Genomic DNA, 24,754 nt, shown 5'->3' on the forward strand with positions numbered 1-24,754 from the left:
TTTTCCCATATGGTCTATCGGTAAGGATTTCTGGTGTACGCACAGGTGTCATAGGTTCTACTCCCGGTATGGGATAGAAACCTTATTATTTGGCATGCACTTGTGTAACAACAGATTTTACCTGGCAGCAGTATCACACAACACAACAATATTCCCTCAGTAACAGGAAATGTGAAATGTTATGTAGATTCAAAATTGACAATGCTTTTTAAACGTTGAATACACTTCATGTTTGCATTTCTTGCTCTGCAGTAAAATTCATGCAACAACAGGAGGATCAAATGAAGATATGCATCTGTAACAGAAAACCAAGGAACCTTGTCGTGACAGACGCTATGACTGTGTACACAGATCAGAAGATTCAAGGTTGAAATCCTGGCTGAATCAACACTGTCTTTAGTTGACCAAAATCAAGCTGGGAAAAATACTGTATACTTTTCATTGTGTCTGGCTTTTCTCTCTTCAAACACATTTTAGACTGATTTTATATTTGACTTTTCCCCAACATCTCTGAGAAAAAATATGGCGCTTTTAATTACAACAGGCATAATTTCAACATTTATAGTTTTGACCTTGATGTTTTTTTAAAGGAAATGTCTTCCCATATGGTCTAGCGGTAAGGATTCCTGGTTTTCACCCAGGTGGCCCGGGTTCAACTCCCGGTATGGGAAAGAACATCTTGTCGTGTGCCATGCACTTGTGTAACAACATTTTTTAACTGGCTGCAGTATCACAGAACACAAAAATATTCCCTCAGGAAATGTGACATGTTATGTAGATTCAAAATTGACAAGGCTTTTTAAACGTTGAATACACTTCATGTTTGCAGTTCTTGCTCTGCAGTAAAATTCATGCAACAACAGGAGGATCAAATGAAGATATGCATCTGTAACAGAAAACCAAAGAACCTTGTCGTTGACAAAAGCTATGACTGTGTACACTGTTCTAGGAGTGACCTGACTTTAGGTTGTCTGTGGGGCAAGTGGTGCAGTGGATAAAGTGTCTGACTACGGATCAGAAGATTCTAGGTTCGACTCCTGGCTGGCTCGTCACTATGTTTAATTGATTGAAATTAAGCCGGGAATGATACTGTATACTTTTCATTGTGTCTGGCTGTTCTCTTTTCAAACACATTTTAGACTGATTTTATATGGGACTTTTCATCCCAACATCTCTGAGAAAAAAAATGGAGCTATTAATTACAAAAGGCATCATTTCAACATTTATAGATTTGTCTGTGATGTTTTTTTTAAGAAAGTCTTTTCCCATATGGTCTATCGGTAAGGATTTCTGGTGTACGCACAGGTGTCATAGGTTCTACTCCCGGTATGGGATAGAAACCTTATTATTTGGCATGCACTTGTGTAACAACAGATTTTACCTGGCAGCAGTATCACACAACACAAAAGTATTCCCTCAGAAAATGTGACATGTTATGTAGATTCAAAATTGACAAGGCTTTTTAAACGTTGAATACACTTCATGTTTGCAGTTCTTGCTCTGCAGTAAAATTAATGCAACAACAGGAGGATCAAATGAAGATATGCATCTGTAACAGAAAACCAAAGAACCTTGTCGTTGACAAAAGCTATGACTGTGTACACTGTTCTAGGAGTGACCTGACTTCAGCTTGTCTGTGGGGCCAGTGGCGCAATGGATAACGTGTCTGACTACGGATCAGAAGATTCTAGGTTTGACTCCTGGCCTGCTCGTCACTATATTTAATTGATTGAAATCAATCCGGGAATGATACTGTATACTTTTCATTGTGCCTGGCTGTTCTCTTTTCAAACACATTTTAGACTGATTTTATATGGGACTTTTCATCCCAACATCTCTGAGAAAAAAAATGGAGCTATTAATTACAAAAGGCATCATTTCAACATTTATAGATTTGTCTGTGATGTTTTTTTTAAGAAAGTCTTTTCCCATATGGTCTATCGGTAAGGATTTCTCGTGTACGCACAGGTGTCATAGGTTCTACTCCCGGTATGGGATAGAAACCTTATTATTTGGCATGCACTTGTGTAACAACAGATTTTACCTGGCAGCAGTATCACACAACACAACAATATTCCCTCAGTAACAGGAAATGTGAAATGTTATGTAGATTCAAAATTGACAATGCTTTTTAAACGTTGAATACACTTTCATGTTTGCATTTCTTGCTCTGCAGTAAAATTCATGCAACAACAGGAGGATCAAATGAAGATATGCATCTGTAACAGAAAACCAAGGAACCTTGTCGTGACAGACGCTATGACTGTGTACACAGATCAGAAGATTCAAGGTTGAAATCCTGGCTGAATCAACACTGTCTTTAGTTGACCAAAATCAAGCTGGGAAAAATACTGTATACTTTTCATTGTGTCTGGCTGTTCTCTCTTCAAACACATTTTAGACTGATTTTATATTGGACTTTTCCCCAACATCTCTGAGAAAAAATATGGCGCTTTTAATTACAACAGGCATAATTTCAACATTTATAGTTTTGACCTTGATGTTTTTTTAAAGGAAATGTCTTCCCATATTGTCTAGCGGTAAGGATTCCTGGTTTTCACCCAGGTGGCCCGGGTTCAACTCCCGGTATGGGAAAGAACATCTTGTCGTGTGCCATGCACTTGTGTAACAACATTTTTTAACTGGCTGCAGTATCACACAACACAAAAGTATTCCCTCAGGAAATGTGACATGTTATGTAGATTCAAAATTGACAAGGCTTTTTAAACGTTGAATACACTTCATGTTTGCAGTTCTTGCTCTGCAGTAAAATTCATGCAACAACAGGAGGATCAAATGAAGATATGCATCTGTAACAGAAAACCAAAGAACCTTGTCGTTGACAAAAGCTATGACTGTGTACACTGTTCTAGGAGTGACCTGACTTTAGGTTGTCTGCGGGGCAAGTGGCGCAGTGGATAAAGTGTCTGACTACGGATCAGAAGATTCTAGGTTCGACTCCTGGCTGGCTCGTCACTATGTTTAATTGATTGAAATTAAGCCGGGAATGATACTGTATACTTTTCATTGTGTCTGGCTGTTCTCTTTTCAAACACATTTTAGACTGATTTTATATGGGACTTTTCATCCCAACATCTCTGAGAAAAAAAATGGAGCTATTAATTACAAAAGGCATCATTTCAACATTTATAGATTTGTCTGTGATGTTTTTTTTAAGAAAGTCTTTTCCCATATGGTCTATCGGTAAGGATTTCTGGTGTACGCACAGGTGTCATAGGTTCTACTCCCGGTATGGGATAGAAACCTTATTATTTGGCATGCACTTGTGTAACAACAGATTTTACCTGGCAGCAGTATCACACAACACAACAATATTCCCTCAGTAACAGGAAATGTGAAATGTTATGTAGATTCAAAATTGACAATGCTTTTTAACCTGTTGGGGATGGGGGCGCTGTTTAGACTATTTATGCTAATGTGGCTAATTTTTTAAACGGCTTCCCACAAAATCCTTGATCGTACAATATGCATATTATTATTATTATTGGATAGAAAACAGTCTATAGTTTCTATAGGAGTTGAAATTTTGTCTCTAAGTGGAACAGAGCCCATTCTACAGCAATTTCCCTGACATGGAGTCAGATTTGAGAAACGTTGGCCACTTTTCTGAAGTCATTTAAACGGGCACTGTCATTGCTATGACTATACGGACACTTCTTACGTCTTCCCCTGGATGCCTTTACGTGATGACGATTCCAACGGGCTCGATTGCTCGTTCACAGGCCCTACAAATGAAAAAAACCTTTAGCTAGCAAGTCTTTTCTTGCTGCGTAACGCGCGTGGAAGACACCGACCCTCTCCTGTTCCAAGCGTTAGTTTAGCCTGTTATATTTCTCCGGTCATCTTTTCACTCGTTATAGGAGTTACAAACATCACAAAGTAGTTAATTTAAAGCGTTTTATAGCAATTTATATCCGTTTAGTGCGATTTTGGGACATTTATTTTTGCAACGATGTGAAAAGTTGGTCACGCTTTTCAGTTCATCCCGAACGTAGTTGACATTTCCACATGGCAAGAGGACAGCTTTCCACCAAAAGACGATTTCTCCCAAGAAAGGATCCTTTGCCCAAGATACTGATGGAAGAACAGCTCAAGGTAGGACATTTTTATTATGATAAATCGTGTTTCTGTCGAAACATTTTAGTGGCTTAGGATGCCATGTTTTTTGACGTAGCTTCGCTTGGCGCAAACTGTATTGAAAAGTAAGGATAAATTAAAAAATGTAATAACGCAATTGTATTAAGAATTAAATTGTCTATCAATCCCTGTCCACCCTATATTTTTTAGTCACGTTTATGAGTATTTATGTATAAGAGTAGATCACTGTCTAAGTGGCGCAAGGACGTTTTCTTTACCAGCTTGTCTACATTTCACATTGTCTAACCATGATTTTGGTGGCTAAATATAAACATTTTCGATCAAACTGTATATGCATGTTGTAATGTGATGTTACAGGAGTGTCATCGGAAGAATTCTGAGAAGGTTAGTGAAAAAATTAATATCTTTTGGCGATGTTGACTTTTATCGCTCACTTTGGCTAGAATCAATGCTGGGCTGCTAATTGCTATGTGCTAAGCTAATATAACGATTTATTGTGTTTTCGCTGTAAGACACTTAGAAAATCTGAAATATTGTCTGTATTCACAGGATCTGTGTCTTTCGATTCGTGTATGCTGTGTATTTTTACGAAATGTTTGATGATTAGTAGTTAGGTAAACACGTTGCTCATTGTAATTATTCTAGTCCATTTGTGATGGTGGGTGCAATTGTAAACTATGCCATATACCTGAAATATGCACTTTTTTCTAACAAAACCTATCCCATACCATAAATATGTTATCAGACTGTCATCTAATGAGTTTTTTTGTTGGTTAGGGGCTATAAATATCTTAGTTTAGCCGAATTGGTGATGGCTACTGGTGTTGGTGGACAAATAAAAGATGGTGGAATATGCTAATGTGTTTTTTAGGTAATAGATGTACATCTTTACATATTGTGTCTTCCCTGTAAAACATTTTAAAAATCGGAAATGTTGACTGGATTCATAAGATCTGTGTCTTTCATTAGCTGTATTGGACTTTAATGTGTGAAAGTTAAATATTTTAAAAAAATATTTTTTTTGAATTTCGCGGCACTGGTTTTTCAGTGGGGGGGGGGGGGGAGTGCCGCTAGCGCCACGCTGATCCTAGACAGGTTAAACGTTGAATACACTTTCATGTTTGCATTTCTTGCTCTGCAGTTAAATTCATGCAACAACAGGAGGATCAAATGAAGATATGCATCTGTAACAGAAAACCAAGGAACCTTGTCGTGACAGACGCTATGACTGTGTACACAGATCAGAAGATTCAAGGTTGAAATCCTGGCTGAATCAACACTGTCTTTAGTTGACCAAAATCAAGCTGGGAAAAATACTGTATACTTTTCATTGTGTCTGGCTGTTCTCTCTTCAAACACATTTTAGACTGATTTTATATGGGACTTTTCATCCCAACATCTCTGAGAAAAAAAATGGAGCTATTAATTACAAAAGGCATCATTTCAACATTTATAGATTTGTCTGTGATGTTTTATTTAAGAAAGTCTTTTCCCATATGGTCTATCGGTAAGGATTTCTGGTGTACGCACAGGTGTCATAGGTTCTACTCCCGGTATGGGATAGAAACCTTATTATTTGGCATGCACTTGTGTAACAACAGATTTTACCTGGCAGCAGTATCACACAACACAACAATATTCCCTCAGTAACAGGAAATGTGAAATGTTATGTAGATTCAAAATTGACAATGCTTTTTAAACGTTGAATACACTTCATGTTTGCATTTCTTGCTCTGCAGTAAAATTCATGCAACAACAGGAGGATCAAATGAAGATATGCATCTGTAACAGAAAACCAAGGAACCTTGTCGTGACAGACGCTATGACTGTGTACACAGATCAGAAGATTCAAGGTTGAAATCCTGGCTGAATCAACACTGTCTTTAGTTGACCAAAATCAAGCTGGGAAAAATACTGTATACTTTTCATTGTGTCTGGCTGTTCTCTCTTCAAACACATTTTAGACTGATTTTATATTGGACTTTTCCCCAACATCTCTGAGAAAAAATATGGCGCTTTTAATTACAACAGGCATAATTTCAACATTTATAGTTTTGACCTTGATGTTTTTTTAAAGGAAATGTCTTCCATATGGTCTAGCGGTAAGGATTCCTGGTTTTCACCCAGGTGGCCCGGGTTCAACTCCCGGTATGGGAAAGAACATCTTGTCGTGTGCCATGCACTTGTGTAACAACATTTTTTAACTGGCTGCAGTATCACACAACACAAAAGTATTCCCTCAGGAAATGTGACATGTTATGTAGATACAAAATTGACAAGGCTTTTTAAACGTTGAATACACTTCATGTTTGCAGTTCTTGCTCTGCAGTAAAATTCATGCAACAACAGGAGGATCAAATGAAGATATGCATCTGTAACAGAAAACCAAAGAACCTTGTCGTTGACAAAAGCTATGACTGTGTACACTGTTCTAGGAGTGACCTGACTTCAGCTTGTCTGTGGGGCAAGTGGCGCAATGGATAAAGTGTCTGACTACGGTTTAGAAGATTCTAGGTTCGACTCCTGGCTGGCTCGTCACTATATTTAATTGATTGAAATCAAGCCGGGAATGATACTGTATACTTTTCATTGTGTCTGGCTGTTCTCTTTTCAAACACATTGTAGACTGATTTTATATGGGATTTTCATCCCAACATCTCTGAGAAAAAAAATGGAGCTATTAATTACAAAAGGCATCATTTCAACATTTATAGATTTGTCTGTGATGTTTTTTTTAAGAAAGTCTTTTCCCATATGGTCTATCGGTAAGGATTTCTGGTGTACGCACAGGTGTCATAGGTTCTACTCCCGGTATGGGATAGAAACCTTATTATTTGGCACGCACTTGTGTAACAACAGATTTTACCTGGCAGCAGTATCACACAACACAACAATATTCCCTCAGTAACAGGAAATGTGAAATGTTATGTAGATTCAAAATTGACAATGCTTTTTAAACGTTGAAAACACTTCATGTTTGCATTTCTTGCTCTGCAGTAAAATTCATGCAACAACAGGAGGATCAAATGAAGATATGCATCTGTAACAGAAAACCAAGGAACCTTGTCGTGACAGACGCTATGACTGTGTACACAGATCAGAAGATTCAAGGTTGAAATCCTGGCTGAATCAACACTGTCTTTAGTTGACCAAAATCAAGCTGGGAAAAATACTGTATACTTTTCATTGTGTCTGGCTGTTCTCTCTTCAAACACATTTTAGACTGATTTTATATGGGACTTTTCCCCAACATCTTTGAGAAAAAATATGGCGCTTTTAATTACAACAGGCATAATTTCAACATTTATAGTTTTGACCATGATGTTTTTTTAAAGGAAATGTCTTCCCATATGGTGTAGCGGTAAGGATTCCTGGTTTTCACCCAGGTGGCCCGGGTTCAACTCATGGTATGGGAAAGAACATCTTGTCGTGTGCCATGCACTTGTGTAACAACATATTTTAACTGGCTGCAGTATCACACAACACAACAATATTCCCTCAGTAACAGGAAATGTGAAATGTTATGTAGATTCAAAATTGACAAGGCTTTTTAAACGTTGAATACACATCATGTTTGCAGTTCTTGCTCTGCAGTAAAATTCATGCAACAACAGGAGGATCAAATGAAGATATGCATCTGTAACAGAAAACCAAAGAACCTTGTCGTTGACAAAAGCTATGACTGTGTACACTGTTCTAGTAGTGACCTGACTTCAGATTTTCTGTGTGGCCAGTGGCGCAATGGATAACGTGTCTGACTACGGATCAGAAGATTCAAGGTTCGACTCCTGGCTGGCTCGTCACTATATTTAATTGATTGAAATCAATCCGGGAATGATACTGTATACTTTTCATTGTGTCTGGCTGTTCTCTTTTCAAACACATTTTAGACTGATTTTATATGGGACTTTTCATCCCAACATCTCTGAGAAAAAAATGGAGCTATTAATTACAAAAGGCATCATTTCAACATTTATAGATTTGTCTGTGATGTTTTTTTTAAGAAAGTCTTTTCCCATATGGTCTATCGGTAAGGATTTCTGGTGTACGCACAGGTGTCATAGGTTCTACTCCCGGTATGGGATAGAAACCTTATTATTTGGCATGCACTTGTGTAACAACAGATTTTACCTGGCAGCAGTATCACACAACACAACAATATTCCCTCAGTAACAGGAAATGTGAAATGTTATGTAGATTCAAAATTGACAGTGCTTTTTAAACATTGAATACACTTCATGTTTGCATTTCTTGCTCTGCAGTAAAATTCATGCAACAACAGGAGGATCAAATGAAGATATGCATCTGTAACAGAAAACCAAGGAACCTTGTCGTGACAGACGCTATGACTGTGTACACAGATCAGAAGATTCAAGGTTGAAATCCTGGCTGAATCAACACTGTCTTTAGTTGACCAAAATCAAGCTGGGAAAAATACTGTATACTTTTCATTGTGTCTGGCTGTTCTCTTTAAACACATTTTAGACTGATTTTATATGGGACTTTTCCCCAACATCTCTGAGAAAAAATATGGCGCTTTTAATTACAACAGGCATAATTTCAACATTTATAGTTTTGACCTTGATGTTTTTTTAAAGGAAACGGCTTCCCATATGGTCTAGCGGTAAGGATTCCTGGTTTTCACCCAGGTGGCCCGGGTTCAACTCCCGGTATGGGAAAGAACATCTTGTAGTGTGCCATGCACTTGTGTAACAACATATTTTAACTGGCTGCAGTATCACACAACACAAAAGTATTCCCTCAGGAAATGTGACATGTTATGTAGATTCAAAATTGACAAGGCTTTTTAAACGTTGAATACACATCATGTTTGCAGTTCTTGCTCTGCAGTAAAATTCATGCAACAACAGGAGGATCAAATGAAGATATGCATCTGTAACAGAAAACCAAAGAACCTTGTCGTTGACAAAAGCTATGACTGTGTACACTGTTCTAGCAGTGACCTGACTTCAGCTTGTCTCTGGGGCCAGTGGCGCAATGGATAACGTGTCTGACTACGGATCAGAAGATTCTAGGTTCGACTCCTGGCTGGCTCGTCACTATATTTAATTGATTGAAATCAAGCCGGGAATGATACTGTATACTTTTCATTGTGTCTGGCTGTTCTCTTTTCAAACACATTTTAGACTGATTTTATATGGGACTTTTCATCCCAACATCTCTGAGAAAAAAAATGGAGCTATTAATTACAAAGGGCATCATTTCAACATTTATAGATTTGTCTGTGATGTTTTTTTTAAGAAAGTCTTTTCCCATATGGTCTATCGGTAAGGATTTCTGGTGTATGCACAGGTGTCATAGGTTCTACTCCCGGTATGGGATAGAAACCTTATTATTTGGCATGCACTTGTGTAACAACAGATTTTACCTGGCAGCAGTATCACACAACACAACAATATTCCCTCAGTAACAGGAAATGTGAAATGTTATGTAGATTAAAAATTGACAATGCTTTTTAAACGTTGAATACACTTCATGTTTGCATTTCTTGCTCTGCAGTAAAATTCATTCAACAACAGGAGGATCAAATGAAGATATGCATCTGTAACAGAAAACCAAGGAACCTTGTCGTGACAGACGCTATGACTGTGTACACAGATCAGAAGATTCAAGGTTGAAATCCTGGCTGACTCAACACTGTCTTTAGTTGACCAAAATCAAGCTGGGAAAAATACTGTATACTTTTCATTGTGTCTGGCTGTTCTCTCTTCAAACACATTTTAGACTGATTTTATATGGGACTTTTCCCCAACATCTCTGAGAAAAAATATGGCGCTTTTAATTACAACAGGCATAATTTCAACATTTATAGTTTTGACCTTGATGTTTTTTTTAAGGAAACGTCTTCCCATATGGTCTAGCGGTAAGGATTGCTGCTTTTCACCCAGGTAGCCCGGGTTCAACTCCCGGTATGGGAAAGAACATCTTGTCGTGTGCCATGCACTTGTGTAACAACATATTTTAACTGGCTGCAGTATCACACAACACAAAAGTATTCCCTCAGGAAATGTGACATGTTATGTAGATTCAAAATTGACAAGGCTTTTTAAACGTTGAATACACTTCATGTTTGCAGTTCTTGCTCTGCAGTAAAATTAATGCAACAACAGGAGGATCAAATGAAGATATGCATCTGTAACAGAAAACCAAAGAACCTTGTCGTTGACAAAAGCTATGACTGTGTACACTGTTCTAGGAGTGACCTGACTTCAGCTTGTCTGTGGGGCCAGTGGCGCAATGGATAACGTGTCTGACTACGGATCAGAAGATTCTAGGTTCGACTCCTGGCTGGCTCGTCACTATATTTAATTGATTGAAATCAAGCCGGGAATGATACTGTATACTTTTCATTCTGTCTGGCTGTTCTCTTTTCAAACACATTTTAGACTGATTTTATATGGGACTTTTCATCCCAACATCTCTGAGAAAAAAAATGGAGCTATTAATTACAAAAGGCATCATTTCAACATTTATAGATTTGTCTGTGATGTTTTTTTTAAGAAAGTCTTTTCCCATATGGTCTATCGGTAAGGATTTCTGGTGTATGCACAGGTGTCATAGGTTCTACTCCCGGTATGGGATAGAAACCTTATTATTTGGCATGCACTTATGTAACAACAGATTTTACCTGGCAGCAGTATCACACAACACAACAATATTCCCTCAGTAACAGGAAATGTGAAATGTTATGTAGATTCAAAATTGACAATGCTTTTTAAACGTTGAATACACTTCATGTTTGCATTTCTTGCTCTGCAGTAAAATTCATGCAACAACAGGAGGATCAAATGAAGATATGCATCTGTAACAGAAAACCAAGGAACCTTGTCGTGACAGACGCTATGACTGTGTACACAGATCAGAAGATTCAAGGTTGAAATCCTGGCTGAATCAACACTGTCTTTAATTGACCAAAATCAAGCTGGGAAAAATACTGTATACTTTTCATTGTGTCTGGCTGTTCTCTCTTCAAACACATTTTAGACTGATTTTATATGGGACTTTTCCCCAACATCTCTGAGAAAAAATATGGCGCTTTTAATTACAACAGTCATAATTTCAACATTTATAGTTTTGACCTTGATGTTTTTTTAAAGGAAATGTCTTCCCATATGGTCTAGCGGTAAGGATTCCTGGTTTTCACCCAGGTAGCCCGGGTTCAACTCCCGGTATGGGAAAGAACATCTTGTCGTGTGCCATGCACTTGTGTAACAACATATTTTAACTGGCTGCAGTATCACACAACACAAAAGTATTCCCTCAGGAAATGTGACATGTTATGTAGATTCAAAATTGACAAGGCTTTTTAAACGTTGAATACACTTCATGTTTGCAGTTCTTGCTCTGCAGTAAAATTAATGCAACAACAGGAGGATCAAATGAAGATATGCATCTGTAACAGAAAACCAAAGAACCTTGTCGTTGACAAAAGCTATGACTGTGTACACTGTTCTAGGAGTGACCTGACTTCAGCTTGTCTGTGGGGCCAGTGGCGCAATGGATAACGTGTCTGACTACGGATCAGAAGATTCTAGGTTCGACTCCTGGCTGGCTCGTCACTATATTTAATTGATTGAAATCAAGCCGGGAATGATACTGTATACTTTTCATTGTGTCTGGCTGTTCTCTTTTCAAACACATTTTAGACTGATTTTATATGGGACTTTTCATCCCAACATCTCTGAGAAAAAAAATGGAGCTATTAATTACAAAAGGCATCATTTCAACATTTATAGATTTGTCTGTGATGTTTTTTTTAAGAAAGTCTTTTCCCATATGGTCTATCGGTAAGGATTTCTGGTGTATGCACAGGTGTCATAGGTTCTACTCCCGGTATGGGATAGAAACCTTATTATTTGGCATGCACTTGTGTAACAACAGATTTTACCTGGCAGCAGTATCACACAACACAACAATATTCCCTCAGTAACAGGAAATGTGAAATGTTATGTAGATTCAAAATTGACAATGCTTTTTAAACGTTGAATACACTTCATGTTTGCATTTCTTGCTCTGCAGTAAAATTCATGCAACAACAGGAGGATCAAATGAAGATATGCATCTGTAACAGAAAACCAAGGAACCTTGTCGTGACAGACGCTATGACTGTGTACACAGATCAGAAGATTCAAGGTTGAAATCCTGGCTGAATCAACACTGTCTTTAGTTGACCAAAATCAAGCTGGGAAAAATACTGTATACTTTTCATTGTGTCTGGCTGTTCTCTCTTCAAACACATTTTAGACTGATTTTATATGGGACTTTTCCCCAACATCTCTGAGAAAAAATATGGCGCTTTTAATTACAACAGGCATAATTTCAACATTTATAGTTTTGACCTTGATGTTTTTTTTAAGGAAACGTCTTCCCATATGGTCTAGCGGTAAGGATTCCTGGTTTTCACCCAGGTAGCCCGGGTTCAACTCCCGGTATGGGAAAGAACATCTTGTCGTGTGCCATGCACTTGTGTAACAACATATTTTAACTGGCTGCAGTATCACACAACACAAAAGTATTCCCTCAGGAAATGTGACATGTTATGTAGATTCAAAATTGACAAGGCTTTTTAAACGTTGAATACACTTCATGTTTGCAGTTCTTGCTCTGCAGTAAAATTAATGCAACAACAGGAGGATCAAATGAAGATATGCATCTGTAACAGAAAACCAAAGAACCTTGTCGTTGACAAAAGCTATGACTGTGTACACTGTTCTAGGAGTGACCTGACTTCAGCTTGTCTGTGGGGCCAGTGGCGCAATGGATAACGTGTCTGACTACGGATCAGAAGATTCTAGGTTCGACTCCTGGCTGGCTCGTCACTATATTTAATTGATTGAAATCAAGCCGGGAATGATACTGTATACTTTTCATTGTGTCTGGCTGTTCTCTTTTCAAACACATTTTAGACTGATTTTATATGGGACTTTTCATCCCAACATCTCTGAGAAAAAAAATGGAGCTATTAATTACAAAAGGCATCATTTCAACATTTATAGATTTGTCTGTGATGTTTTTTTTAAGAAAGTCTTTTCCCATATGGTCTATCGGTAAGGATTTCTGGTGTATGCACAGGTGTCATAGGTTCTACTCCCGGTATGGGATAGAAACCTTATTATTTGGCATGCACTTGTGTAACAACAGATTTTACCTGGCAGCAGTATCACACAACACAACAATATTCCCTCAGTAACAGGAAATGTGAAATGTTATGTAGATTCAAAATTGACAATGCTTTTTAAACGTTGAATACACTTCATGTTTGCATTTCTTGCTCTGCAGTAAAATTCATGCAACAACAGGAGGATCAAATGAAGATATGCATCTGTAACAGAAAACCAAGGAACCTTGTCGTGACAGACGCTATGACTGTGTACACAGATCAGAAGATTCAAGGTTGAAATCCTGGCTGAATCAACACTGTCTTTAGTTGACCAAAATCAAGCTGGGAAAAATACTGTATACTTTTCATTGTGTCTGGCTGTTCTCTCTTCAAACACATTTTAGACTGATTTTATATGGGACTTTTCCCCAACATCTCTGAGAAAAAATATGGCGCTTTTAATTACAACAGGCATAATTTCAACATTTATAGTTTTGACCTTGATGTTTTTTTAAAGGAAACGTCTTCCCATATGGTCTAGCGGTAAGGATTCCTGGTTTTCACCCAGGTGGCCCGGGTTCAACTCCCGGTATGGGAAAGAACATCTTGTCGTGTGCCATGCACTTGTGTAACAACATATTTTAACTGGCTGCAGTATCACACAACACAAAAGTATTCCCTCAGGAAATGTGACATGTTATGTAGATTCAAAATTGACAAGGCTTTTTAAACGTTGAATACACATCATGTTTGCAGTTCTTGCTCTGCAGTAAAATTCATGCAACAACAGGAGGATCAAATGAAGATATGCATCTGTAACAGAAAACCAAAGAACCTTGTCGTTGACAAAAGCTATGACTGTGTACACTGTTCTAGCAGTGACCTGACTTCAGCTTGTCTGTGGGGCCAGTGGCGCAATGGATAACGTGTCTGACTACGGATCAGAAGATTCTAGGTTCGACTCCTGGCTGGCTCGTCACTATATTTAATTGATTGAAATCAAGCCGGGAATGATACTGTATACTTTTCATTGTGTCTGGCTGTTCTCTTTTCAAACACATTTTAGACTGATTTTATATGGGACTTTTCATCCCAACATCTCTGAGAAAAAAAATGGAGCTATTAATTACAAAAGGCATCATTTCAACATTTATAGATTTGTCTGTGATGTTTTTTTTAAGAAAGTCTTTTCCCATATGGTCTATCGGTAAGGATTTCTGGTGTATGCACAGGTGTCATAGGTTCTACTCCCGGTATGGGATAGAAACCTTATTATTTGGCATGCACTTGTGTAACAACAGATTTTACCTGGCAGCAGTATCACACAACACAACAATATTCCCTCAGTAACAGGAAATGTGAAATGTTATGTAGATTCAAAATTGACAATGCTTTTTAAACGTTGAATACACTTCATGTTTGCATTTCTTGCTCTGCAGTAAAATTCATGCAACAACAGGAGGATCAAATGAAGATATGCATCTGTAACAGAAAACCAAGGAACCTTGTCGTGACAGACGCTATGACTGTGTACACAGATCAGAAGATTCAAGGTTGAAATCCTGGCTGAATCAACACTGTCTTTAGTTGACCAAAATCAAGCTGGGAAAAATACTGTATACTTTTCATTGTGTCTGGCTGTTCTCTCTTCAAACACATTTTAGACTGATTTTATATGGGACTTTTCCCCAACATCTCTGAGAAAAAATATGGCGCTTTTAATTACAACAGGCATAATTTCAACATTTATAGTTTTGACCTTGATGTTTTTTTTAAGGAAACGTCTTCCCATATGGTCTAGCGGTAAGGATTCCTGGTTTTCACCCAGGTGGCCCGGGTTCAACTCCCGGTATGGGAAAGAACATCTTGTCGTGTGCCATGCACTTGTGTAACAACATATTTTAACTGGCTGCAGTATCACACAACACAAAAGTATTCCCTCAGGAAATGTGACATGTTATGTAGATTCAAAATTGACAAGGCTTTTTAAACGTTGAATACACTTCATGTTTGCAGTTCTTGCTCTGCAGTAAAATTAATGCAACAACAGGAGGATCAAATGAAGATATGCATCTGTAACAGAAAACCAAAGAACCTTGTCGTTGACAAAAGCTATGACTGTGTACACTGTTCTAGGAGTGACCTGACTTCAGCTTGTCTGTGGGGCCAGTGGCGCAATGGATAACGTGTCTGACTACGGATCAGAAGATTCTAGGTTCGACTCCTGGCTGGCTCGTCACTATATTTAATTGATTGAAATCAAGCCGGGAATGATACTGTATACTTTTCATTGTGTCTGGCTGTTCTCTTTTCAAACACATTTTAGACTGATTTTATATGGGACTTTTCATCCCAACATCTCTGAGAAAAAAAATGGAGCTATTAATTACAAAAGGCATCATTTCAACATTTATAGATTTGTCTGTGATGTTTTTTTTAAGAAAGTCTTTTCCCATATGGTCTATCGGTAAGGATTTCTGGTGTATGCACAGGTGTCATAGGTTCTACTCCCGGTATGGGATAGAAACCTTATTATTTGGCATGCACTTGTGTAACAACAGATTTTACCTGGCAGCAGTATCACACAACACAACAATATTCCCTCAGTAACAGGAAATGTGAAATGTTATGTAGATTCAAAATTGACAATGCTTTTTAAACGTTGAATACACTTCATGTTTGCATTTCTTGCTCTGCAGTAAAATTCATGCAACAACAGGAGGATCAAATGAAGATATGCATCTGTAACAGAAAACCAAGGAACCTTGTCGTGACAGACGCTATGACTGTGTACACAGATCAGAAGATTCAAGGTTGAAATCCTGGCTGAATCAACACTGTCTTTAGTTGACCAAAATCAAGCTGGGAAAAATACTGTATACTTTTCATTGTGTCTGGCTGTTCTCTCTTCAAACACATTTTAGACTGATTTTATATGGGACTTTTCCCCAACATCTCTGAGAAAAAATATGGCGCTTTTAATTACAACAGGCATAATTTCAACATTTATAGTTTTGACCTTGATGTTTTTTTAAAGGAAACGTCTTCCCATATGGTCTAGCGGTAAGGATTCCTGGTTTTCACCCAGGTGGCCCGGGTTCAACTCCCGGTATGGGAAAGAACATCTTGTCGTGTGCCATGCACTTGTGTAACAACATATTTTAACTGGCTGCAGTATCACACAACACAAAAGTATTCCCTCAGGAAATGTGACATGTTATGTAGATTCAAAATTGACAAGGCTTTTTAAACGTTGAATACACATCATGTTTGCAGTTCTTGCTCTGCAGTAAAATTCATGCAACAACAGGAGGATCAAATGAAGATATGCATCTGTAACAGAAAACCAAAGAACCTTGTCGTTGACAAAAGCTATGACTGTGTACACTGTTCTAGCAGTGACCTGACTTCAGCTTGTCTGTGGGGCCAGTGGCGCAATGGATAACGTGTCTGACTACGGATCAGAAGATTCTAGGTTCGACTCCTGGCTGGCTCGTCACTATATTTAATTGATTGAAATCAAGCCGGGAATGATACTGTATACTTTTCATTGTGTCTGGCTGTTCTCTTTTCAAACACATTTTAGACTGATTTTATATGGGACTTTTCATCCCAACATCTCTGAGAAAAAAAATGGAGCTATTAATTACAAAAGGCATCATTTCAACATTTATAGATTTGTCTGTGATGTTTTTTTTAAGAAAGTCTTTTCCCATATGGTCTATCGGTAAGGATTTCTGGTGTATGCACAGGTGTCATAGGTTCTACTCCCGGTATGGGATAGAAACCTTATTATTTGGCATGCACTTGTGTAACAACAGATTTTACCTGGCAGCAGTATCACACAACACAACAATATTCCCTCAGTAACAGGAAATGTGAAATGTTATGTAGATTCAAAATTGACAATGCTTTTTAAACGTTGAATACACTTCATGTTTGCATTTCTTGCTCTGCAGTAAAATTCATGCAACAACAGGAGGATCAAATGAAGATATGCATCTGTAACAGAAAACCAAGGAACCTTGTCGTGACAGACGCTATGACTGTGTACACAGATCAGAAGATTCAAGGTTGAAATCCTGGCTGAATCAACACTGTCTTTAGTTGACCAAAATCAAGCTGGGAAAAATACTGTATACTTTTCATTGTGTCTGGCTGTTCTCTCTTCAAACACATTTTAGACTGATTTTATATGGGACTTTTCCCCAACATCTCTGAGAAAAAATATGGCGCTTTTAATTACAACAGGCATAATTTCAACATTTATAGTTTTGACCTTGATGTTTTTTTAAAGGAAACGTCTTCCCATATGGTCTAGCGGTAAGGATTCCTGGTTTTCACCCAGGTGGCCCGGGTTCAACTCCCGGTATGGGAAAGAACATCTTGTCGTGTGCCATGCACTTGTGTAACAACATATTTTAACTGGCTGCAGTATCACACAACACAAAAGTATTCCCTCAGGAAATGTGACATGTTATGTAGATTCAAAATTGACAAGGCTTTTTAAACGTTGAATACACTTCATGTTTGCAGTTCTTGCTCTGCAGTAAAATTAATGCAACAACAGGAGGATCAAATGAAGATATGCATCTGTAACAGAAAACCAAAGAACCTTGTCGTTGACAAAAGCTATGACTGTGTACACTGTTCTAGGAGTGACCTGACTTCAGCTTGTCTGTGGGGCCAGTGGCGCAATGGATAACGTGTCTGACTACGGATCAGAAGATTCTAGGTTCGACTCCTGGCTGGCTCGTCACTATATTTAATTGATTGAAATCAAGCCGGGAATGATACTGTATACTTTTCATTGTGTCTGGCTGTTCTCTTTTCAAACACATTTTAGACTGATTTTATATGGGACTTTTCATCCCAACATCTCTGAGAAAAAAAATGGAGCTATTAATTACAAAAGGCATCATTTCAACATTTATAGATTTGTCTGTGATGTTTTTTTTAAGAAAGTCTTTTCCCATATGGTCTATCGGTAAGGATTTCTGGTGTATGCACAGGTGTCATAGGTTCTACTCCCGGTATGGGATAGAAACCTTATTATTTGGCATGCACTTGTGTAACAACAGATTTTACCTGGCAGCAGTATCACACAACACAACAATATTCCCTCAGTAACAGGAAATGTGAAATGTTATGTAGATTCAAAATTGACAATGCTTTTTAAACGTTGAATACACTTCATGTTTGCATTTCTTGCTCTGCAGTAAAATTCATGCAACAACAGGAGGATCAAATGAAGATATGCATCTGTAACAGAAAACCAAGGAACCTTGTCGTGACAGACGCTATGACTGTGTACACAGATCAGAAGATTCAAGGTTGAAATCCTGGCTGAATCAACACTGTCTTTAGTTGACCAAAATCAAGCTGGGAAAAATACTGTATACTTTTCATTGTGTCTGGCTGTTCTCTCTTCAAACACATTTTAGACTGATTTTATATGGGACTTTTCCCCAACATCTCTGAGAAAAAATATGGCGCTTTTAATTACAACAGGCATAATTTCAACATTTATAGTTTTGACCTTGATGTTTTTTTAAAGGAAACGTCTTCCCATATGGTCTAGCGGTAAGGATTCCTGGTTTTCACCCAGGTGGCCCGGGTTCAACTCCCGGTATGGGAAAGAACATCTTGTCGTGTGCCATGCACTTGTGTAACAACATATTTTAACTGGCTGCAGTATCACACAACACAAAAGTATTCCCTCAGGAAATGTGACATGTTATGTAGATTCAAAATTGACAAGGCTTTTTAAACGTTGAATACACATCATGTTTGCAGTTCTTGCTCTGCAGTAAAATTCATGCAACAACAGGAGGATCAAATGAAGATATGCATCTGTAACAGAAAACCAAAGAACCTTGTCGTTGACAAAAGCTATGACTGTGTACACTGTTCTAGGAGTGACCTGACTTCAGCTTGTCTGTGGGGCCAGTGGCGCAATGGATAACGTGTCTGACTACGGATCAGAAGATTCTAGGTTCGACTCCTGGCTGGCTCGTCACTATATTTAATTGATTGAAATCAAGCCGGGAATGATACTGTATACTTTTCATTGTGTCTGGCTGTTCTCTTTTCAAACACATTTTAGACTGATTTTATATGGGACTTTTCATCCCAACATCTCTGAGAAAAAAAATGGAGCTATTAATTACAAAAGGCATCATTTCAACATTTATAGATTTGTCTGTGATGTTTTTTTTAAGAAAGTCTTTTCCCATATGGTCTATCGGTAAGGATTTCTGGTGTATGCACAGGTGTCATAGGTTCTACTCCCGGTATGGGATAGAAACCTTATTATTTGGCATGCACTTGTGTAACAACAGATTTTACCTGGCAGCAGTATCACACAACACAACAATATTCCCTCAGTAACAGGAAATGTGAAATGTTATGTAGATTCAAAATTGACAATGCTTTTTAAACGTTGAATACACTTCATGTTTGCATTTCTTGCTCTGCAGTAAAATTCATGCAACAACAGGAGGATCAAATGAAGATATGCATCTGTAACAGAAAACCAAGGAACCTTGTCGTGACAGACGCTATGACTGTGTACACAGATCAGAAGATTCAAGGTTGAAATCCTGGCTGAATCAACACTGTCTTTAGTTGACCAAAATCAAGCTGGGAAAAATACTGTATACTTTTCATTGTGTCTGGCTGTTCTCTCTTCAAACACATTTTAGACTGATTTTATATGGGACTTTTCCCCAACATCTCTGAGAAAAAATATGGCGCTTTTAATTACAACAGGCATAATTTCAACATTTATAGTTTTGACCTTGATGTTTTTTTAAAGGAAACGGCTTCCCATATGGTCTAGCGGTAAGGATTCCTGGTTTTCACCCAGGTGGCCCGGGTTCAACTCCCGGTATGGGAAAGAACATCTTGTCGTGTGCCATGCACTTGTGTAACAACATATTTTAACTGGCTGCAGTATCACACAACACAAAAGTATTCCCTCAGGAAATGTGACATGTTATGTAGATTCAAAATTGACAAGGCTTTTTAAACGTTGAATACACATCATGTTTGCAGTTCTTGCTCTGCAGTAAAATTCATGCAACAACAGGAGGATCAAATGAAGATATGCATCTGTAACAGAAAACCAAAGAACCTTGTCGTTGACAAAAGCTATGACTGTGTACACTGTTCTAGGAGTGACCTGACTTCAGCTTGTCTGTGGGGCCAGTGGCGCAATGGATAACGTGTCTGACTACGGATCAGAAGATTCTAGGTTCGACTCCTGGCTGGCTCGTCACTATATTTAATTGATTGAAATCAAGCCGGGAATGATACTGTATACTTTTCATTGTGTCTGGCTGTTCTCTTTTCAAACACATTTTAGACTGATTTTATATGGGACTTTTCATCCCAACATCTCTGAGAAAAAAAATGGAGCTATTAATTACAAAAGGCATCATTTCAACATTTATAGATTTGTCTGTGATGTTTTTTTTAAGAAAGTCTTTTCCCATATGGTCTATCGGTAAGGATTTCTGGTGTATGCACAGGTGTCATAGGTTCTACTCCCGGTATGGGATAGAAACCTTATTATTTGGCATGCACTTGTGTAACAACAGATTTTACCTGGCAGCAGTATCACACAACACAACAATATTCCCTCAGTAACAGGAAATGTGAAATGTTATGTAGATTCAAAATTGACAATGCTTTTTAAACGTTGAATACACTTCATGTTTGCATTTCTTGCTCTGCAGTAAAATTCATGCAACAACAGGAGGATCAAATGAAGATATGCATCTGTAACAGAAAACCAAGGAACCTTGTCGTGACAGACGCTATGACTGTGTACACAGATCAGAAGATTCAAGGTTGAAATCCTGGCTGAATCAACACTGTCTTTAGTTGACCAAAATCAAGCTGGGAAAAATACTGTATACTTTTCATTGTGTCTGGCTGTTCTCTCTTCAAACACATTTTAGACTGATTTTATATGGGACTTTTCCCCAACATCTCTGAGAAAAAATATGGCGCTTTTAATTACAACAGGCATAATTTCAACATTTATAGTTTTGACCTTGATGTTTTTTTAAAGGAAACGTCTTCCCATATGGTCTAGCGGTAAGGATTCCTGGTTTTCACCCAGGTGGCCCGGGTTCAACTCCCGGTATGGGAAAGAACATCTTGTCGTGTGCCATGCACTTGTGTAACAACATATTTTAACTGGCTGCAGTATCACACAACACAAAAGTATTCCCTCAGGAAATGTGACATGTTATGTAGATTCAAAATTGACAAGGCTTTTTAAACGTTGAATACACTTCATGTTTGCAGTTCTTGCTCTGCAGTAAAATTAATGCAACAACAGGAGGATCAAATGAAGATATGCATCTGTAACAGAAAACCAAAGAACCTTGTCGTTGACAAAAGCTATGACTGTGTACACTGTTCTAGGAGTGACCTGACTTCAGCTTGTCTGTGGGGCCAGTGGCGCAATGGATAACGTGTCTGACTACGGATCAGAAGATTCTAGGTTCGACTCCTGGCTGGCTCGTCACTATATTTAATTGATTGAAATCAAGCCGGGAATGATACTGTATACTTTTCATTGTGTCTGGCTGTTCTCTTTTCAAACACATTTTAGACTGATTTTATATGGGACTTTTCATCCCAACATCTCTGAGAAAAAAAATGGAGCTATTAATTACAAAAGGCATCATTTCAACATTTATAGATTTGTCTGTGATGTTTTTTTTAAGAAAGTCTTTTCCCATATGGTCTATCGGTAAGGATTTCTGGTGTATGCACAGGTGTCATAGGTTCTACTCCCGGTATGGGATAGAAACCTTATTATTTGGCATGCACTTGTGTAACAACAGATTTTACCTGGCAGCAGTATCACACAACACAACAATATTCCCTCAGTAACAGGAAATGTGAAATGTTATGTAGATTCAAAATTGACAATGCTTTTTAAACGTTGAATACACTTCATGTTTGCATTTCTTGCTCTGCAGTAAAATTCATGCAACAACAGGAGGATCAAATGAAGATATGCATCTGTAACAGAAAACCAAGGAACCTTGTCGTGACAGACGCTATGACTGTGTACACAGATCAGAAGATTCAAGGTTGAAATCCTGGCTGAATCAACACTGTCTTTAGTTGACCAAAATCAAGCTGGGAAAAATACTGTATACTTTTCATTGTGTCTGGCTGTTCTCTCTTCAAACACATTTTAGACTGATTTTATATGGGACTTTTCCCCAACATCTCTGAGAAAAAATATGGCGCTTTTAATTACAACAGGCATAATTTCAACATTTATAGTTTTGACCTTGATGTTTTTTTAAAGGAAACGTCTTCCCATATGGTCTAGCGGTAAGGATTCCTGGTTTTCACCCAGGTGGCCCGGGTTCAACTCCCGGTATGGGAAAGAACATCTTGTCGTGTGCCATGCACTTGTGTAACAACATATTTTAACTGGCTGCAGTATCACACAACACAAAAGTATTCCCTCAGGAAATGTGACATGTTATGTAGATTCAAAATTGACAAGGCTTTTTAAACGTTGAATACACATCATGTTTGCAGTTCTTGCTCTGCAGTAAAATTCATGCAACAACAGGAGGATCAAATGAAGATATGCATCTGTAACAGAAAACCAAAGAACCTTGTCGTTGACAAAAGCTATGACTGTGTACACTGTTCTAGGAGTGACCTGACTTCAGCTTGTCTGTGGGGCCAGTGGCGCAATGGATAACGTGTCTGACTACGGATCAGAAGATTCTAGGTTCGACTCCTGGCTGGCTCGTCACTATATTTAATTGATTGAAATCAAGCCGGGAATGATACTGTATACTTTTCATTGTGTCTGGCTGTTCTCTTTTCAAACACATTTTAGACTGATTTTATATGGGACTTTTCATCCCAACATCTCTGAGAAAAAAAATGGAGCTATTAATTACAAAAGGCATCATTTCAACATTTATAGATTTGTCTGTGATGTTTTTTTTAAGAAAGTCTTTTCCCATATGGTCTATCGGTAAGGATTTCTGGTGTATGCACAGGTGTCATAGGTTCTACTCCCGGTATGGGATAGAAACCTTATTATTTGGCATGCACTTGTGTAACAACAGATTTTACCTGGCAGCAGTATCACACAACACAACAATATTCCCTCAGTAACAGGAAATGTGAAATGTTATGTAGATTCAAAATTGACAATGCTTTTTAAACGTTGAATACACTTCATGTTTGCATTTCTTGCTCTGCAGTAAAATTCATGCAACAACAGGAGGATCAAATGAAGATATGCATCTGTAACAGAAAACCAAGGAACCTTGTCGTGACAGACGCTATGACTGTGTACACAGATCAGAAGATTCAAGGTTGAAATCCTGGCTGAATCAACACTGTCTTTAGTTGACCAAAATCAAGCTGGGAAAAATACTGTATACTTTTCATTGTGTCTGGCTGTTCTCTCTTCAAACACATTTTAGACTGATTTTATATGGGACTTTTCCCCAACATCTCTGAGAAAAAATATGGCGCTTTTAATTACAACAGGCATAATTTCAACATTTATAGTTTTGACCTTGATGTTTTTTTAAAGGAAACGTCTTCCCATATGGTCTAGCGGTAAGGTTTCCTGGTTTTCACCCAGGTGGCCCGGGTTCAACTCCCGGTATGGGAAAGAACATCTTGTCGTGTGCCATGCACTTGTGTAACAACATATTTTAACTGGCTGCAGTATCACACAACACAAAAGTATTCCCTCAGGAAATGTGACATGTTATGTAGATTCAAAATTGACAAGGCTTTTTAAACGTTGAATACACATCATGTTTGCAGTTCTTGCTCTGCAGTAAAATTAATGCAACAACAGGAGGATCAAATGAAGATATGCATCTGTAACAGAACACCAAAGAACCTTGTCGTTGACAAAAGCTATGACTGTGTACACTGTTCTAGCAGTGACCTGACTTCAGCTTGTCTGTGGGGCCAGTGGCGCAATGGATAACGTGTCTGACTACGGATCAGAAGATTCTAGGTTCCACTCCTGGCTGGCTCGTCACTATATTTAATTGATTGAAATCAAGCCGGGAATGATACTGTATACTTTTCATTGTGTCTGGCTGTTCTCTTTTCAAACACATTTTAGACTGATTTTATATGGGACTTTTCATCGAAACATCTCTGAGAAAAAAAATGGAGCTATTAATTACAAAAGGCATCATTTCAACATTTATAGATTTGTCTGTGATGTTTTTTTTAAGAAAGTCTTTTCCCATATGGTCTATCGGTAAGGATTTCTGGTGTATGCACAGGTGTCATAGGTTCTACTCCCGGTATGGGATAGAAACCTTATTATTTGGCATGCACTTGTGTAACAACAGATTTTACCTGGCAGCAGTATCACACAACACAAAAGTATTCCCTCAGGAAATGTGACATGTTATGTAGATTCAAAATTGACAATGCTTTTTAAACGTTGAATACACTTCATGTTTGCATTTCTTGCTCTGCAGT

At 38.1% G+C, this 24,754-nt stretch overlaps 27 non-coding genes across 27 annotated transcripts; all 27 read left to right on the forward strand.

Moving 5' to 3' along the window:
• The first annotated feature begins 599 nt into the window (after positions 1–599).
• On the forward strand, positions 600–671 carry trnae-uuc (transfer RNA glutamic acid (anticodon UUC)). The gene has a single exon. It is a non-coding gene; the product is annotated as a tRNA-Glu (tRNA).
• A 1,852-nt stretch (positions 672–2,523) lies between these two features.
• trnae-uuc (transfer RNA glutamic acid (anticodon UUC)) lies at positions 2,524–2,595 on the forward strand. The gene has a single exon. It is a non-coding gene; the product is annotated as a tRNA-Glu (tRNA).
• Positions 2,596–6,204: 3,609 nt separating this feature from the next.
• trnae-uuc (transfer RNA glutamic acid (anticodon UUC)) lies at positions 6,205–6,276 on the forward strand. The gene has a single exon. It is a non-coding gene; the product is annotated as a tRNA-Glu (tRNA).
• A 2,450-nt stretch (positions 6,277–8,726) lies between these two features.
• Positions 8,727–8,798, forward strand: trnae-uuc (transfer RNA glutamic acid (anticodon UUC)). The gene has a single exon. It is a non-coding gene; the product is annotated as a tRNA-Glu (tRNA).
• Positions 8,799–9,103: 305 nt separating this feature from the next.
• trnar-acg (transfer RNA arginine (anticodon ACG)) lies at positions 9,104–9,176 on the forward strand. Its single transcript has one exon. It is a non-coding gene; the product is annotated as a tRNA-Arg (tRNA).
• Positions 9,177–10,363: 1,187 nt separating this feature from the next.
• On the forward strand, positions 10,364–10,436 carry trnar-acg (transfer RNA arginine (anticodon ACG)). Its single transcript has one exon. It is a non-coding gene; the product is annotated as a tRNA-Arg (tRNA).
• An 810-nt stretch (positions 10,437–11,246) lies between these two features.
• trnae-uuc (transfer RNA glutamic acid (anticodon UUC)) lies at positions 11,247–11,318 on the forward strand. Its single transcript has one exon. It is a non-coding gene; the product is annotated as a tRNA-Glu (tRNA).
• Positions 11,319–11,623: 305 nt separating this feature from the next.
• trnar-acg (transfer RNA arginine (anticodon ACG)) lies at positions 11,624–11,696 on the forward strand. Its single transcript has one exon. It is a non-coding gene; the product is annotated as a tRNA-Arg (tRNA).
• An 810-nt stretch (positions 11,697–12,506) lies between these two features.
• trnae-uuc (transfer RNA glutamic acid (anticodon UUC)) lies at positions 12,507–12,578 on the forward strand. Its single transcript has one exon. It is a non-coding gene; the product is annotated as a tRNA-Glu (tRNA).
• A 305-nt stretch (positions 12,579–12,883) lies between these two features.
• On the forward strand, positions 12,884–12,956 carry trnar-acg (transfer RNA arginine (anticodon ACG)). Its single transcript has one exon. It is a non-coding gene; the product is annotated as a tRNA-Arg (tRNA).
• Positions 12,957–13,766: 810 nt separating this feature from the next.
• trnae-uuc (transfer RNA glutamic acid (anticodon UUC)) lies at positions 13,767–13,838 on the forward strand. The gene has a single exon. It is a non-coding gene; the product is annotated as a tRNA-Glu (tRNA).
• Positions 13,839–14,143: 305 nt separating this feature from the next.
• Positions 14,144–14,216, forward strand: trnar-acg (transfer RNA arginine (anticodon ACG)). Its single transcript has one exon. It is a non-coding gene; the product is annotated as a tRNA-Arg (tRNA).
• An 810-nt stretch (positions 14,217–15,026) lies between these two features.
• Positions 15,027–15,098, forward strand: trnae-uuc (transfer RNA glutamic acid (anticodon UUC)). The gene has a single exon. It is a non-coding gene; the product is annotated as a tRNA-Glu (tRNA).
• Positions 15,099–15,403: 305 nt separating this feature from the next.
• On the forward strand, positions 15,404–15,476 carry trnar-acg (transfer RNA arginine (anticodon ACG)). Its single transcript has one exon. It is a non-coding gene; the product is annotated as a tRNA-Arg (tRNA).
• An 810-nt stretch (positions 15,477–16,286) lies between these two features.
• On the forward strand, positions 16,287–16,358 carry trnae-uuc (transfer RNA glutamic acid (anticodon UUC)). Its single transcript has one exon. It is a non-coding gene; the product is annotated as a tRNA-Glu (tRNA).
• Positions 16,359–16,663: 305 nt separating this feature from the next.
• trnar-acg (transfer RNA arginine (anticodon ACG)) lies at positions 16,664–16,736 on the forward strand. The gene has a single exon. It is a non-coding gene; the product is annotated as a tRNA-Arg (tRNA).
• An 810-nt stretch (positions 16,737–17,546) lies between these two features.
• Positions 17,547–17,618, forward strand: trnae-uuc (transfer RNA glutamic acid (anticodon UUC)). Its single transcript has one exon. It is a non-coding gene; the product is annotated as a tRNA-Glu (tRNA).
• Positions 17,619–17,923: 305 nt separating this feature from the next.
• On the forward strand, positions 17,924–17,996 carry trnar-acg (transfer RNA arginine (anticodon ACG)). Its single transcript has one exon. It is a non-coding gene; the product is annotated as a tRNA-Arg (tRNA).
• Positions 17,997–18,806: 810 nt separating this feature from the next.
• trnae-uuc (transfer RNA glutamic acid (anticodon UUC)) lies at positions 18,807–18,878 on the forward strand. The gene has a single exon. It is a non-coding gene; the product is annotated as a tRNA-Glu (tRNA).
• Positions 18,879–19,183: 305 nt separating this feature from the next.
• Positions 19,184–19,256, forward strand: trnar-acg (transfer RNA arginine (anticodon ACG)). The gene has a single exon. It is a non-coding gene; the product is annotated as a tRNA-Arg (tRNA).
• Positions 19,257–20,066: 810 nt separating this feature from the next.
• Positions 20,067–20,138, forward strand: trnae-uuc (transfer RNA glutamic acid (anticodon UUC)). Its single transcript has one exon. It is a non-coding gene; the product is annotated as a tRNA-Glu (tRNA).
• Positions 20,139–20,443: 305 nt separating this feature from the next.
• Positions 20,444–20,516, forward strand: trnar-acg (transfer RNA arginine (anticodon ACG)). The gene has a single exon. It is a non-coding gene; the product is annotated as a tRNA-Arg (tRNA).
• An 810-nt stretch (positions 20,517–21,326) lies between these two features.
• On the forward strand, positions 21,327–21,398 carry trnae-uuc (transfer RNA glutamic acid (anticodon UUC)). The gene has a single exon. It is a non-coding gene; the product is annotated as a tRNA-Glu (tRNA).
• Positions 21,399–21,703: 305 nt separating this feature from the next.
• On the forward strand, positions 21,704–21,776 carry trnar-acg (transfer RNA arginine (anticodon ACG)). The gene has a single exon. It is a non-coding gene; the product is annotated as a tRNA-Arg (tRNA).
• An 810-nt stretch (positions 21,777–22,586) lies between these two features.
• trnae-uuc (transfer RNA glutamic acid (anticodon UUC)) lies at positions 22,587–22,658 on the forward strand. Its single transcript has one exon. It is a non-coding gene; the product is annotated as a tRNA-Glu (tRNA).
• A 305-nt stretch (positions 22,659–22,963) lies between these two features.
• On the forward strand, positions 22,964–23,036 carry trnar-acg (transfer RNA arginine (anticodon ACG)). Its single transcript has one exon. It is a non-coding gene; the product is annotated as a tRNA-Arg (tRNA).
• Positions 23,037–23,846: 810 nt separating this feature from the next.
• On the forward strand, positions 23,847–23,918 carry trnae-uuc (transfer RNA glutamic acid (anticodon UUC)). The gene has a single exon. It is a non-coding gene; the product is annotated as a tRNA-Glu (tRNA).
• The last annotated feature ends 836 nt before the right edge of the window (positions 23,919–24,754 follow it).

The sequence above is a fragment of the Salvelinus fontinalis genome, unplaced genomic scaffold (assembly GCF_029448725.1).
Source record: "Salvelinus fontinalis isolate EN_2023a unplaced genomic scaffold, ASM2944872v1 scaffold_1374, whole genome shotgun sequence".
NCBI classification, from domain to species: Eukaryota; Metazoa; Chordata; class Actinopteri; order Salmoniformes; family Salmonidae; genus Salvelinus; species Salvelinus fontinalis.